Below are 13,241 nucleotides of genomic sequence, written 5' to 3'. Positions count from 1 at the left end.
CAGAGGGGCTGAAACAGAGGGCGAGAAACAGAGGGGCTGAAACAGAGGGGATGAAACAGAGGGGCTGAAACAGAGGGCGAGAAACAGAGGGCGAGAAACAGAGGGCGAGAAACAGAGAGCGAGAAACAGAGGGCGAGAAACAGAGGGGCTGAAACAGAGTGGCTGAAACAGTGGGGCTGAAACAGAGCGGCTGAAACAGAGGGGCTGAAACAGAGGGCGAGAAACACAGGGGCTGAAACAGAGGGGCTGAAACACAGGGGCTGAAACAGAGGGGCTGAAACAGAGGGCGAGAAACATATGGCGAGAAACAGAGGGCGAGTAAAAGAGTGCGAGAAACAGAGTGGCTGAAACAGTGGGGCTGAAACACAGGGGCTGAAACAGAGGGGCTGAAACAGAGGCGAGAAACAGAGGGGCTGAAACAGAGGGCGTTAAACTGAGGGCGAGAAACTGAGGGGCTGAAACAGAAGGGCTGAAACAGAGTGGCTGAAACAGAGGGGCTGAAACAGAGGGCGAGAAACAGAGGGGCTGAAACAGAGGGGCTGAAACAGTTGGGCTGAAACAGAGGGGCTGAAACAGAGGGCGAGAAACAGAGTGCGAGAAACAGAGGGCGAGAAACAGAGGGGCTGAAACAGAGGGGCTGAAACAGAGGGGCTGAAACAGAGGGGCTGAAAGAGAGGGGCTGAAACAGAGGGCGAGAAACAGAGTGCGAGAAACAGAGGGCGAGAAACAGAGGGGCTGAAACAGAGAGGGTGAAACAGAGGGGCTGAAACAGAGGGCGAGAAACAGAGGGCGAGAAACAGACGGCGAGAAACAGAGGGCGAGCAACAGAGGGCGAGAAACAGAGGGGCTGAAACAGAGTGGCTGAAACAGAGGGCGAGAAACAGAGGGGCTGAAACAGAGGGCGTGAAACAGAGGGCGAGAAACAGAGGGACTGAAACAGAGGGGCTGAAACAGAGGGGCAGAAACATAGGGGCTGAAACAGAGGGCGAGTAACAGAGGGGCTGAAACAGGAGGGCTGAAACAGAGTGGCTGAAACAGAGGAGCTGAAACAGAGGGCGAGAAACTGAGGGCGAGAAACAGAGGGCGAGAAACAGAGGGGCTGAAACAGAGGGGCTGAAACAGAGGGGCTGAAACAGAGAGGCTGGAAGAGAGGGGCTGTAACAGAGGGGCTGAAACAGAGGGCGAGAAACAGAGGGCGAGAAACAGAGGGGCTGAAACAGAGGGTCGAAACAGAGGGCGAGAACCAGAGGGGCTGAAACAGAGGGCGAGAAACAGAGGGCGAGAAACAGAGGGGCTGAAACAGAGGGCGAGAAACAGAGGGCGAGAAACAGAGGGCGAGAAACAGAGAGGGAGAAACAAAGGGCGAGAAACAGAGGGCAAGAAACAGAGGGCCGAGAAACAGAGGGGCTGAAACAGAGGGGCTGAAACAGAGGGGCTGAAACAGAGGGGATGAAAGAGAGGTGCTGAAACAGAGGGCGAGAAACAGAGGGCGAGAAACAGAGAGGCTGAAACAGTGGGGCTGATACAGAGGACGAGAAACAGAGGGGCTGAAACAGAGGGGCTGAAACAGAGGGGCTGAAACAGAGGGCGAGAAACAGAGGGGCTGAAACAGTGGGCAAGAAACAGAGGGGCTGAAACAGAGGGCGAGAAACAGAGCGAGAAACAGAGGGCGAGAAACAGAGGGGCTGAAACAGACGGGCTGAAACAGAGGGGCTGAAAAAGAGGGGCTGAAACAGAGGGGCTGAAACAGACGGGCTGATACAGAGGGGCTGAAACAGAGGGCGAGAAACTGAGGGCGAGAAACAGAGGGGCTGATCAGAGGGCGAGAAACAGAGGGGCTTAAACAGTAGGGCTGAAACAGAGGGGCTGAAACAGAGGGGCTGAAACAGAGGGGCTGAATCAGAGGGGCTGTAACAGAGGGCGAGAAACAGAGGGCGAGAAACAGAGTGCGAGAAACAGAGGGGATGAAACAAGAGGGGCTGAAACAGAGGGGCTGAAACACAGGGCGAGAAACAGAGGGCGAGAAACAGAGGGGCTGAAACAGAGGGGCTGAAACAGAGAGGCTGAAACAGAGGGCGAGAAACAGAGGGCGAGAAACAGAGGGGCTGAAACAGAGGGGCTGAAACAGAGGGGCTGAAACAGAGGGTCTGTAACAGAGGGGCTGAAGCAGAGGGGCTGAAACAGAGGGCGAGAAACAGGGGGCGAGAAACAGAGGGCGAGAAAGAGTGGGGCTGAAACAGAGGGGCTGAAACAGAGGGGCTGAAACAGAGGGGCTGAAACAGAGGGGCTGAAACAGAGGGGGTGAAACAGAGGGGCTGAAACAGAGGGGCTGAAACAGAGGGGCTAAAACAGAGGGGCTGAAACAGAGGACGAGAAACATATGGCGAGTAACAGCGTGCGAGAAACAGAGGGGCTGAAACAGAGGGGGTGAAACAGAGGGGCTGAAACAGAGGGCGGGAAACAGAGGGCGAGAAACAGAGGGCGAGAAACAGAGAGCGAGAAACAGAGGGCGAGAAACAGAGGGCGAGAAACAGAGGGGCTGAAACAGAGGGGCTGAAACAGAGGGGCTGAAACAGAGGGCGAGAAACAGAGGGGCTGAAACAGAGGGGCTGAAACAGTGGGGCTGAAACAGAGGGGCTGAAACAGAGGGCGAGAAACAGAGTGCGAGAAACAGAGGGCGAGAAACAGAGGGGCTGAAACAGAGGGGGTGAAACAGAGGGGCTGAAACAGAGGGCGTGAAACAGAGGGCGAGAAACAGAGGGCGAGAAACAGAGGGCGAGAAACAGAGGGCGAGAAACAGAGGGCGAGAAACAGAGGGTCTGAAACAGAGGGGCTGAAACAGTGGACGAGAAACAGAGGGGCTGAAACAGAGGGGCTGAAACAGAGGGGCTGAAACAGAGGGGCTGAAACAGAGGGCGAGAAACAGAGGGGCTGAAACAGAGGGCGTGAAACAGAGGGCGAGAAACAGAGGGACTGAAACAGAGGGGCTGAAACAGAGGGGCTGAAACAGAGGGGCTGAAACAGAGGGCGAGTAACAGAGTGGCTGAAACAGAGGGGCTGAAACAGAGTGGCTGAAACAGAGGAGCTGAAACAGAGGGCGAGAAACTGAGGGCGAGAAACAGAGGGCGACAAACAGAGGGGCTGAAACAGAGAGGCTGGAAGAGAGGGGCTGAAACAGAGGGGCTGAAACAGAGGGCGAGAAACAGAGGGCGAGAAACAGAGGGGCTGAAACAGAGGGTCGAAACAGAGGGCGAGAAACAGAGAGCGAGAAACAGAGGGTGAGAAACAGAGGGGCTGAAACAAAGGGGCTGAAACAGAGTGGCTGAAAAAGAGGGGCTGAAACAGAGGGGCTGAAATAGAGGGGCTGAAACAGAGGGGCTGAAACAGAGGGCGAGAAACAGAGCGCGAGAAACAGAGGGGCTGAAACAGAGGGCGAGAAACAGAGGGGCTTAAACAGTGGGGCTGAAACAGAGGGGCTGAAACAGAGGGGCTGAAACAGAGGGGCTGAATCAGAGTGGCTGAAACAGAGGGCGAGAAACAAAGGGCGAGAAACAGAGTGCGAGAAACAGAGGTGCTGAAAAAGAGGGGCTGAAACAGAGGGCGAGAAACAGAGGGCGAGAAACAGAGGGGCTGAAACAGAGGGGCTGAAACAGAGGGGCTGAAACAGTGGGCGAGAAACAGAGGGGCTGAAACAGAGGGGCTGAAACAGAGGGCGAGAAACAGAGGGGCTGAAAGAGAGGGGCTGAAACAGAGGGGCTGAAACAGAGGGGCTGAAACAGAGGGCGAGAAACAGAGGGGCTGAAACAGTGGGCGAGAAACAGAGTGGCTGAAACAGAGGGCGAGAAACAGAGAGCGAGAAACAGAGGGCGAGAAACATAGGGGCTGAAACAGAGGGGCTGAAACAGAATGGCTGAAAAAGAGGGGCTGAAACAGAGGGGCTGAAACAGAGGGGCTGAAACAGAGGGGCTGAAACAGAGGGCGAGAAACAGAGGGCGAGAAACAGAGGGGCTGAAACAGAGGGCGAGAAACAGAGGGGCTTAAACAGTGGGGCTGAAACAGAGGGGCTGAAACAGAGGGGCTGAATCAGCGTGGCTGATACAGAGGGCGAGAAACAGAGGGCGAGAAACAGAGTGCGAGAAACAGAGGTGCTGAAACAGAGGGGCTGAAACAGCGGGGCTGAAACAGAGGGCGAGAAACAGAGGGGCTGAAACAGAGGGGCTGAAACAGAGGGGCTGAAACAGAGGGGCTGAAAGAGTGGGGCTGAAACAGAGGGCGAGAAACAGAGGGGCTGAAACAGATGGACTGAAACAGAGGGGCTGAAACAGAGGGGCTGAAAGAGAGGGCCAGAAACAGAGGGTGAGAAACAGAGGGCGAGAAACAGAGGGGCTGAAACAGTGGAGCTGAAACAGAGGGGCTGAAACAGAGGGGCTGAAACAGGGGCTGAAACAGACGGGCTGAAACAGAGGGCGAGAAACAGAGGGCGAGAAACAGAAGGGCTGAAACAGAGGGGCTGAAACAGAGGGGCTGAAACAGAGGGGCTGAAACAGGGGCTGAAACAGAGGGCGAGAAACAGAGGGGCTGAAACAGAGGGGCTGAAACAGAGGGCGAGAAACAGAGGGGCTGAAACAGAGGGGCTGAAACAGAGGGCGAGAAACAGAGGGGCTGAAACAGAGGGCGTGAAACAGAGGGCGAGAAACAGAACGGCTGAAACAGAGGGGCTGAAACAGAGGTGCTGAAACAGAGGGGCTGAAACAGAGGGGCTGAAACAGAGGACGAGAAACAGAGGGGCTGAAACAGAGGGGCTGAAACCGAGGGGCTGAAACAGAGGGCGAGAAACAGAGGGGCTGAAACAGAGGGGCTGAAACAGAGGGCGGGAAACAGAGGGCGAGAAACAGAGGGCGAGAAACAGAGTGGCTGAAACAGAGGGGCTGAAACAGTGGGGCTGAAACAGAGGGGCTGAAACAGAGGGCGAGAAACAGAGGGGCTGAAACAGAGGCTGAGAAACAGAGTGGCTGAAACAGAGGGGCTGAAACAGAGGACGAGAAACAGAGGGGCTTAAACAGTGGGGCTGAAACAGAGGGGGTGAAACAGAGGGGCTGAAACAAAGGGGCTGAATCAGAGTGGCTGAAACAGAGGGCGAGAAACAGAGGGCGAGAAACAGAGTGCGAGAAACAGAGGGGCTGAAACAGAGGGGCTGAAACAGCGATGCTGAAACAGAGGGCGAGAAACAGAGGGGCTGAAACAGAGGGGCTGAAACAGAGTGCGAGAAACAGAGGGGCTGAAACAGAGGAGCTGAAACAGAGGGGCTGAAACAGAGGGCGAGAAACAGAGGGGCTGAAACAGAGGGTGTGAAACACAGGGGCTGAAACAGAGGGGCTGAAACAGAGGGGCTGAAACAGAGGGCGAGAAACAGAGGGCGAGAAACAGAGGGCGTGAAACAGATGGGCTGAAACAGAGGGCGAGAAACAGAGGTGCTGAAACAGAGGGCGAGAAACAGAGGGCGAGAAACAGAGGGCGAGAAACAGAGAGCGAGAAACAGAGGGCGAGAAACAGAGGACGAGAAACAGAGGGGCTGAAACAGAGGGGCTGAAACAGAGGGGCTGAAACAGAGGGGATGAAACAGAGGGGCTGAAACAGAGGGCGAGAAACAGAGGGCGAGAAACAGAGGGGCTGAAACAGAGGGGCTGAAACAGAGGGGCTGAAACAGAGGGGCTGAAACAGTGGGCGAGAAACAGAGGGGCTGAAACAGAGGGGCTGAAACAGATGGCGAGACACAGAGGGGCTGAACGAGAGGGGCTGAAACAGAGGGGCTGAAACAGAGGGGCTGAAACAGTGGGCAAGAAACAGAGGGGCTGAAACAGAGGGCGAGAAACAGAGCGAGAAACAGAGGGCGAGAAACAGAGGGGCTGAAACAGACGGGCTGAAACAGAGGGGCTGAAAAAGAGGGGCTGAAACAGAGGGGCTGAAACAGACGGGCTGATACAGAGGGGCTGAAACAGAGGGCGAGAAACTGAGGGCGAGAAACAGAGGGGCTGATCAGAGGGCGAGAAACAGAGGGGCTTAAACAGTAGGGCTGAAACAGAGGGGCTGAAACAGAGGGGCTGAAACAGAGGGGCTGAATCAGAGGGGCTGTAACAGAGGGCGAGAAACAGAGGGCGAGAAACAGAGTGCGAGAAACAGAGGGGATGAAACAAGAGGGGCTGAAACAGAGGGGCTGAAACACAGGGCGAGAAACAGAGGGCGAGAAACAGAGGGGCTGAAACAGAGGGGCTGAAACAGAGAGGCTGAAACAGAGGGCGAGAAACAGAGGGCGAGAAACAGAGGGGCTGAAACAGAGGGGCTGAAACAGAGGGGCTGAAACAGAGGGTCTGTAACAGAGGGGCTGAAGCAGAGGGGCTGAAACAGAGGGCGAGAAACAGGGGGCGAGAAACAGAGGGCGAGAAAGAGTGGGGCTGAAACAGAGGGGCTGAAACAGAGGGGCTGAAACAGAGGGGCTGAAACAGAGGGGCTGAAACAGAGGGGGTGAAACAGAGGGGCTGAAACAGAGGGGCTGAAACAGAGGGGCTAAAACAGAGGGGCTGAAACAGAGGACGAGAAACATATGGCGAGTAACAGCGTGCGAGAAACAGAGGGGCTGAAACAGAGGGGGTGAAACAGAGGGGCTGAAACAGAGGGCGGGAAACAGAGGGCGAGAAACAGAGGGCGAGAAACAGAGAGCGAGAAACAGAGGGCGAGAAACAGAGGGCGAGAAACAGAGGGGCTGAAACAGAGGGGCTGAAACAGAGGGGCTGAAACAGAGGGCGAGAAACAGAGGGGCTGAAACAGAGGGGCTGAAACAGTGGGGCTGAAACAGAGGGGCTGAAACAGAGGGCGAGAAACAGAGTGCGAGAAACAGAGGGCGAGAAACAGAGGGGCTGAAACAGAGGGGGTGAAACAGAGGGGCTGAAACAGAGGGCGTGAAACAGAGGGCGAGAAACAGAGGGCGAGAAACAGAGGGCGAGAAACAGAGGGCGAGAAACAGAGGGCGAGAAACAGAGGGTCTGAAACAGAGGGGCTGAAACAGTGGACGAGAAACAGAGGGGCTGAAACAGAGGGGCTGAAACAGAGGGGCTGAAACAGAGGGGCTGAAACAGAGGGCGAGAAACAGAGGGGCTGAAACAGAGGGCGTGAAACAGAGGGCGAGAAACAGAGGGACTGAAACAGAGGGGCTGAAACAGAGGGGCTGAAACAGAGGGGCTGAAACAGAGGGCGAGTAACAGAGTGGCTGAAACAGAGGGGCTGAAACAGAGTGGCTGAAACAGAGGAGCTGAAACAGAGGGCGAGAAACTGAGGGCGAGAAACAGAGGGCGACAAACAGAGGGGCTGAAACAGAGAGGCTGGAAGAGAGGGGCTGAAACAGAGGGGCTGAAACAGAGGGCGAGAAACAGAGGGCGAGAAACAGAGGGGCTGAAACAGAGGGTCGAAACAGAGGGCGAGAAACAGAGAGCGAGAAACAGAGGGTGAGAAACAGAGGGGCTGAAACAAAGGGGCTGAAACAGAGTGGCTGAAAAAGAGGGGCTGAAACAGAGGGGCTGAAATAGAGGGGCTGAAACAGAGGGGCTGAAACAGAGGGCGAGAAACAGAGCGCGAGAAACAGAGGGGCTGAAACAGAGGGCGAGAAACAGAGGGGCTTAAACAGTGGGGCTGAAACAGAGGGGCTGAAACAGAGGGGCTGAAACAGAGGGGCTGAATCAGAGTGGCTGAAACAGAGGGCGAGAAACAAAGGGCGAGAAACAGAGTGCGAGAAACAGAGGTGCTGAAAAAGAGGGGCTGAAACAGAGGGCGAGAAACAGAGGGCGAGAAACAGAGGGGCTGAAACAGAGGGGCTGAAACAGAGGGGCTGAAACAGTGGGCGAGAAACAGAGGGGCTGAAACAGAGGGGCTGAAACAGAGGGCGAGAAACAGAGGGGCTGAAAGAGAGGGGCTGAAACAGAGGGGCTGAAACAGAGGGGCTGAAACAGAGGGCGAGAAACAGAGGGGCTGAAACAGTGGGCGAGAAACAGAGTGGCTGAAACAGAGGGCGAGAAACAGAGAGCGAGAAACAGAGGGCGAGAAACATAGGGGCTGAAACAGAGGGGCTGAAACAGAATGGCTGAAAAAGAGGGGCTGAAACAGAGGGGCTGAAACAGAGGGGCTGAAACAGAGGGGCTGAAACAGAGGGCGAGAAACAGAGGGCGAGAAACAGAGGGGCTGAAACAGAGGGCGAGAAACAGAGGGGCTTAAACAGTGGGGCTGAAACAGAGGGGCTGAAACAGAGGGGCTGAAACAGAGGGGCTGAATCAGCGTGGCTGATACAGAGGGCGAGAAACAGAGGGCGAGAAACAGAGTGCGAGAAACAGAGGTGCTGAAACAGAGGGGCTGAAACAGCGGGGCTGAAACAGAGGGCGAGAAACAGAGGGGCTGAAACAGAGGGGCTGAAACAGAGGGGCTGAAACAGAGGGGCTGAAAGAGTGGGGCTGAAACAGAGGGCGAGAAACAGAGGGGCTGAAACAGATGGACTGAAACAGAGGGGCTGAAACAGAGGGGCTGAAAGAGAGGGCCAGAAACAGAGGGTGAGAAACAGAGGGCGAGAAACAGAGGGGCTGAAACAGTGGAGCTGAAACAGAGGGGCTGAAACAGAGGGGCTGAAACAGGGGCTGAAACAGACGGGCTGAAACAGAGGGCGAGAAACAGAGGGCGAGAAACAGAAGGGCTGAAACAGAGGGGCTGAAACAGAGGGGCTGAAACAGAGGGGCTGAAACAGGGGCTGAAACAGAGGGCGAGAAACAGAGGGGCTGAAACAGAGGGGCTGAAACAGAGGGCGAGAAACAGAGGGGCTGAAACAGAGGGGCTGAAACAGAGGGCGAGAAACAGAGGGGCTGAAACAGAGGGCGTGAAACAGAGGGCGAGAAACAGAACGGCTGAAACAGAGGGGCTGAAACAGAGGTGCTGAAACAGAGGGGCTGAAACAGAGGGGCTGAAACAGAGGACGAGAAACAGAGGGGCTGAAACAGAGGGGCTGAAACCGAGGGGCTGAAACAGAGGGCGAGAAACAGAGGGGCTGAAACAGAGGGGCTGAAACAGAGGGCGGGAAACAGAGGGCGAGAAACAGAGGGCGAGAAACAGAGTGGCTGAAACAGAGGGGCTGAAACAGTGGGGCTGAAACAGAGGGGCTGAAACAGAGGGCGAGAAACAGAGGGGCTGAAACAGAGGCTGAGAAACAGAGTGGCTGAAACAGAGGGGCTGAAACAGAGGACGAGAAACAGAGGGGCTTAAACAGTGGGGCTGAAACAGAGGGGGTGAAACAGAGGGGCTGAAACAAAGGGGCTGAATCAGAGTGGCTGAAACAGAGGGCGAGAAACAGAGGGCGAGAAACAGAGTGCGAGAAACAGAGGGGCTGAAACAGAGGGGCTGAAACAGCGATGCTGAAACAGAGGGCGAGAAACAGAGGGGCTGAAACAGAGGGGCTGAAACAGAGTGCGAGAAACAGAGGGGCTGAAACAGAGGAGCTGAAACAGAGGGGCTGAAACAGAGGGCGAGAAACAGAGGGGCTGAAACAGAGGGTGTGAAACACAGGGGCTGAAACAGAGGGGCTGAAACAGAGGGGCTGAAACAGAGGGCGAGAAACAGAGGGCGAGAAACAGAGGGCGTGAAACAGATGGGCTGAAACAGAGGGCGAGAAACAGAGGTGCTGAAACAGAGGGCGAGAAACAGAGGGCGAGAAACAGAGGGCGAGAAACAGAGAGCGAGAAACAGAGGGCGAGAAACAGAGGACGAGAAACAGAGGGGCTGAAACAGAGGGGCTGAAACAGAGGGGCTGAAACAGAGGGGATGAAACAGAGGGGCTGAAACAGAGGGCGAGAAACAGAGGGCGAGAAACAGAGGGGCTGAAACAGAGGGGCTGAAACAGAGGGGCTGAAACAGAGGGGCTGAAACAGTGGGCGAGAAACAGAGAGGCTGAAACAGAGGGGCTGAAACAGATGGCGAGACACAGAGGGGCTGAACGAGAGGGGCTGAAACAGAGGGGCTGAAACAGAGGGGCTGAAACAGAGGGCGAGAAACAGAGGGGCTGAAACAGTGGGCGAGAAACTAAGTGGCTGAAACAGAGGGCGAGAAACAGAGAGCGAGAAACAGAGGGCGAGAAACAGAGGGGCTGAAACAGAGGGGCTGAAACAGAGTGGCTGAAAAAGAGGGGCTGAAACAGAGGGGCTGAAACAGAGGGGCCGAAACAGAGGGGCTGAAACAGAGGGCGAGAAACAGAGGGCGAGAAACAGAGGGGCTGAAACAGAGGGCGAGAAACAGAGGCGCTTAAACAGTGGGGCTGAAACAAAGGGGCTGAAACAGAGGGGCTGAAACAGAGGGGCTGAATCAGAGTGGCTGAAACAGAGGACGAGAAACAGAGGGCGAGAAACAGAGTGCGAGAAACAGAGGTGCTGAAACAGAGGGGCTGAAACAGCGCGGCTGAAACAGAGGGCGAGAAACAGAGGGGCTGAAACAGAGGGGCTGAAACAGAGGGGCTGAAACAGAGGGGCTGAAAGAGAGGGGCTGAAAAAGAGGGCGAGAAACAGAGGGGCTGAAACAGATGGGCTGAAACAGAGGGGCTGAAACAGAGGGGCTGAAAGAGAGGGCGAGAAACAGAGGGTGAGAAACAGAGGGCGAGAAACAGAGGGGCTGAAACAGTGGAGCTGAAACAGAGGGGCTGAAACAGAGGGGCTGAAACAGGGGCTGAAACAGACGGGCTGAAATAGAGGGCGAGAAACAGAGGGCGAGAAACAGAAGGTCTGAAACAGAGGGGCTGAAACAGAGGGGCTGAAACAGAGGGGCTGAAACAGGGGCTGAAACAGAGGGCGAGAAACAGAGGGGCTGAAACAGAGGGGCTGAAACAGAGGGCGAGAAACAGAGGGGCTGAAACAGAGGGGCTGAAACAGAGGGGCTGAAACAGAGGGCGAGAAACAGAGGGGCTGAAACAGAGGGCGTGAAACAGAGGGCGAGAAACAGAAGGGCTGAAACAGAGGGGCTGAAACAGAGGGGCTGAAACAGAGGGGCTGAAACAGGGGCTGTAACAGAGGGCGAGAAACAGAGGGGCTGAAACAGAGGGGCTGAAACAGAGGACGAGAAACAGAGGGGCTGAAACAGAGGGGCTGAAACCGAGGGGCTGAAACAGAGGGCGAGAAACAGAGGGGCTGAAACTGAGGGCGTGAAACAGAGGGCGAAAAACAGAGGGGCTGAAACAGAGGGACTGAAACAGAGGGGCTGAAACAGAGGGGCTGAAACAGAGGGCGAGAAACAGAGGGGCTGAAACAGAGGGGCTGAAACAGAGTGGCTGAAACAGAGGGGCTGAAACAGAGGGCGAGAAACAGAGGGCGAGAAACAGAGGGCGAGAAACAGAGGGGCTGAAACAGAGGGGCTGAAACAGAGGGGATGAAACAGAGGGCGAGAAACAGAGGGCGAGAAACAGAGGGCGAGAAACAGAGGGCGAGAAACAGAGGGGCTGAAACAGAGGGGCTGAAACAGTGGGGCTGAAACAGAGCGGCTGAAACAGAGGGGCTGAAACAGAGGGGCTGAAACAGAGGGGCTGAAACAGAGGGCGAGAAACATATGGCGAGAATCAGAGGGCGAGTAAAAGAGGGCGAGAAACAGAGTGGCTGAAACAGAGGGGCTGAAACAGAGGGGCTGAAACAGAGGGGCTGAAACAGAGGGCGAGAAACAGAGGGTCTGAAACAGAGGGCGTTTAACAAAGGGCGAGAAACAGAGGGGCTGAAACAGAAGGGCTGAAACAGAGGGGCTGAAACAGAGGGGCTGAAACAGAGGGCGAGAAACAGAGGGGCTGAAACAGAGGGGATGAAACAGTGGGGCTGAAACAGAGGAGCTGAAACAGAGGGCGAGAAACAGAGTGCGAGAAACAGAGGGCGAGAAACAGAGGGGCTGAAACAGAGAGGGTGAAACAGAGGGGCTGAAACAGAGGGCGAGAAACAGAGGGCGAGAAACAGACGGCGAGAAACAGAGGTCGAGAAACAGAGGGCGAGAAACAGAGGGGCTGAAACAGAGGGGCTGAAACAGAGGACGCGAAACAGAGGGACTGAAACAGAGGGGCAGAAAAATAGGGGCTGAAGCAGAGGGGCTGAAACAGAGGGCGAGAAACAGAGGGGCTGAATCAGAGGGGATGAAACAGAGGGGCTGAAACAGAGGGCGAGAAACAGAGGGCGAGAAACAGAGGGCGAGAAACAGAGAGCGAGAAACAGAGGGCGAGAAACAGAGGGGCTGAAACAGAGTGGCTGAAACAGTGGGGCTGAAACAGAGCGCCTGAAACAGAGGGGCTGAAACAGAGGGCGAGAAACACAGGGGCTGAAACAGAGGGGCTGAAACACAGGGGCTGAAACAGAGGGCGAGAAACAGAGGGTCTGAAACAGAGGGCGTTTAACAGAGGGCGAGAAACAGAGGGGCTGAAACAGAAGGGCTGAAACAGAGGGGCTGAAACAGAGTGGCTGAAACAGAGGGCGAGAAACAGAGGGGCTGAAACAGAGGGGCTGAAACAGTGGGGCTGAAACAGAGGAGCAGAAACAGAGGGCGAGAAACAGAGGGCGAGAAACAGAGGGGCTGAAACAGAGAGGGTGAAACAGAGGGGCTGAAACAGAGGGCGAGAAACAGAGGGCGAGAAACAGACGGCGAGAAACAGAGGTCGAGAAACAGAGGGCGAGAAACAGAGGGGCTGAAACAGAGGGGCTGAAACAGAGGACGCGAAACAGAGGGGCTGAAACAGAGGGGCAGAAAAATAGGGGCTGAAGCAGAGGGGCTGAAACAGAGGGCGAGAAACAGAGGGGCTGAAACAGAGGGGATGAAACAGAGGGGCTGAAACAGAGGGCGAGAAACAGAGGGCGAGAAACAGAGGGCGAGAAACAGAGAGCGAGAAACAGAGGGCGAGAAACAGAGGGGCTGAAACAGAGTGGCTGAAACAGTGGGGCTGAAACAGAGCGGCTGAAACAGAGGGGCTGAAACAGAGGGCGAGAAACACAGGGGCTGAAACAGAGGGGCTGAAACACAGGGGCTGAAACAGAGGGGCTGAAACAGAGGGCGAGAAACATATGGCGAGAAACAGAGGGCGAGTAAAAGAGTGCGAGAAACAGAGTGGCTGAAACAGTGGGGCTGAAACACAGGGGCTGAAACAGAGGGGCTGAAACAGAGGCGAGAAACAGAGGGGCTGAAACAGAGGGCGTTAAACTGAG

The sequence above is a fragment of the Stegostoma tigrinum genome, chromosome 28, assembly GCF_030684315.1.
Source record: "Stegostoma tigrinum isolate sSteTig4 chromosome 28, sSteTig4.hap1, whole genome shotgun sequence".
NCBI lineage: Eukaryota > Metazoa > Chordata > Chondrichthyes > Orectolobiformes > Stegostomatidae > Stegostoma > Stegostoma tigrinum.
Note: the sequence above shows the minus strand (reverse complement) of the source record.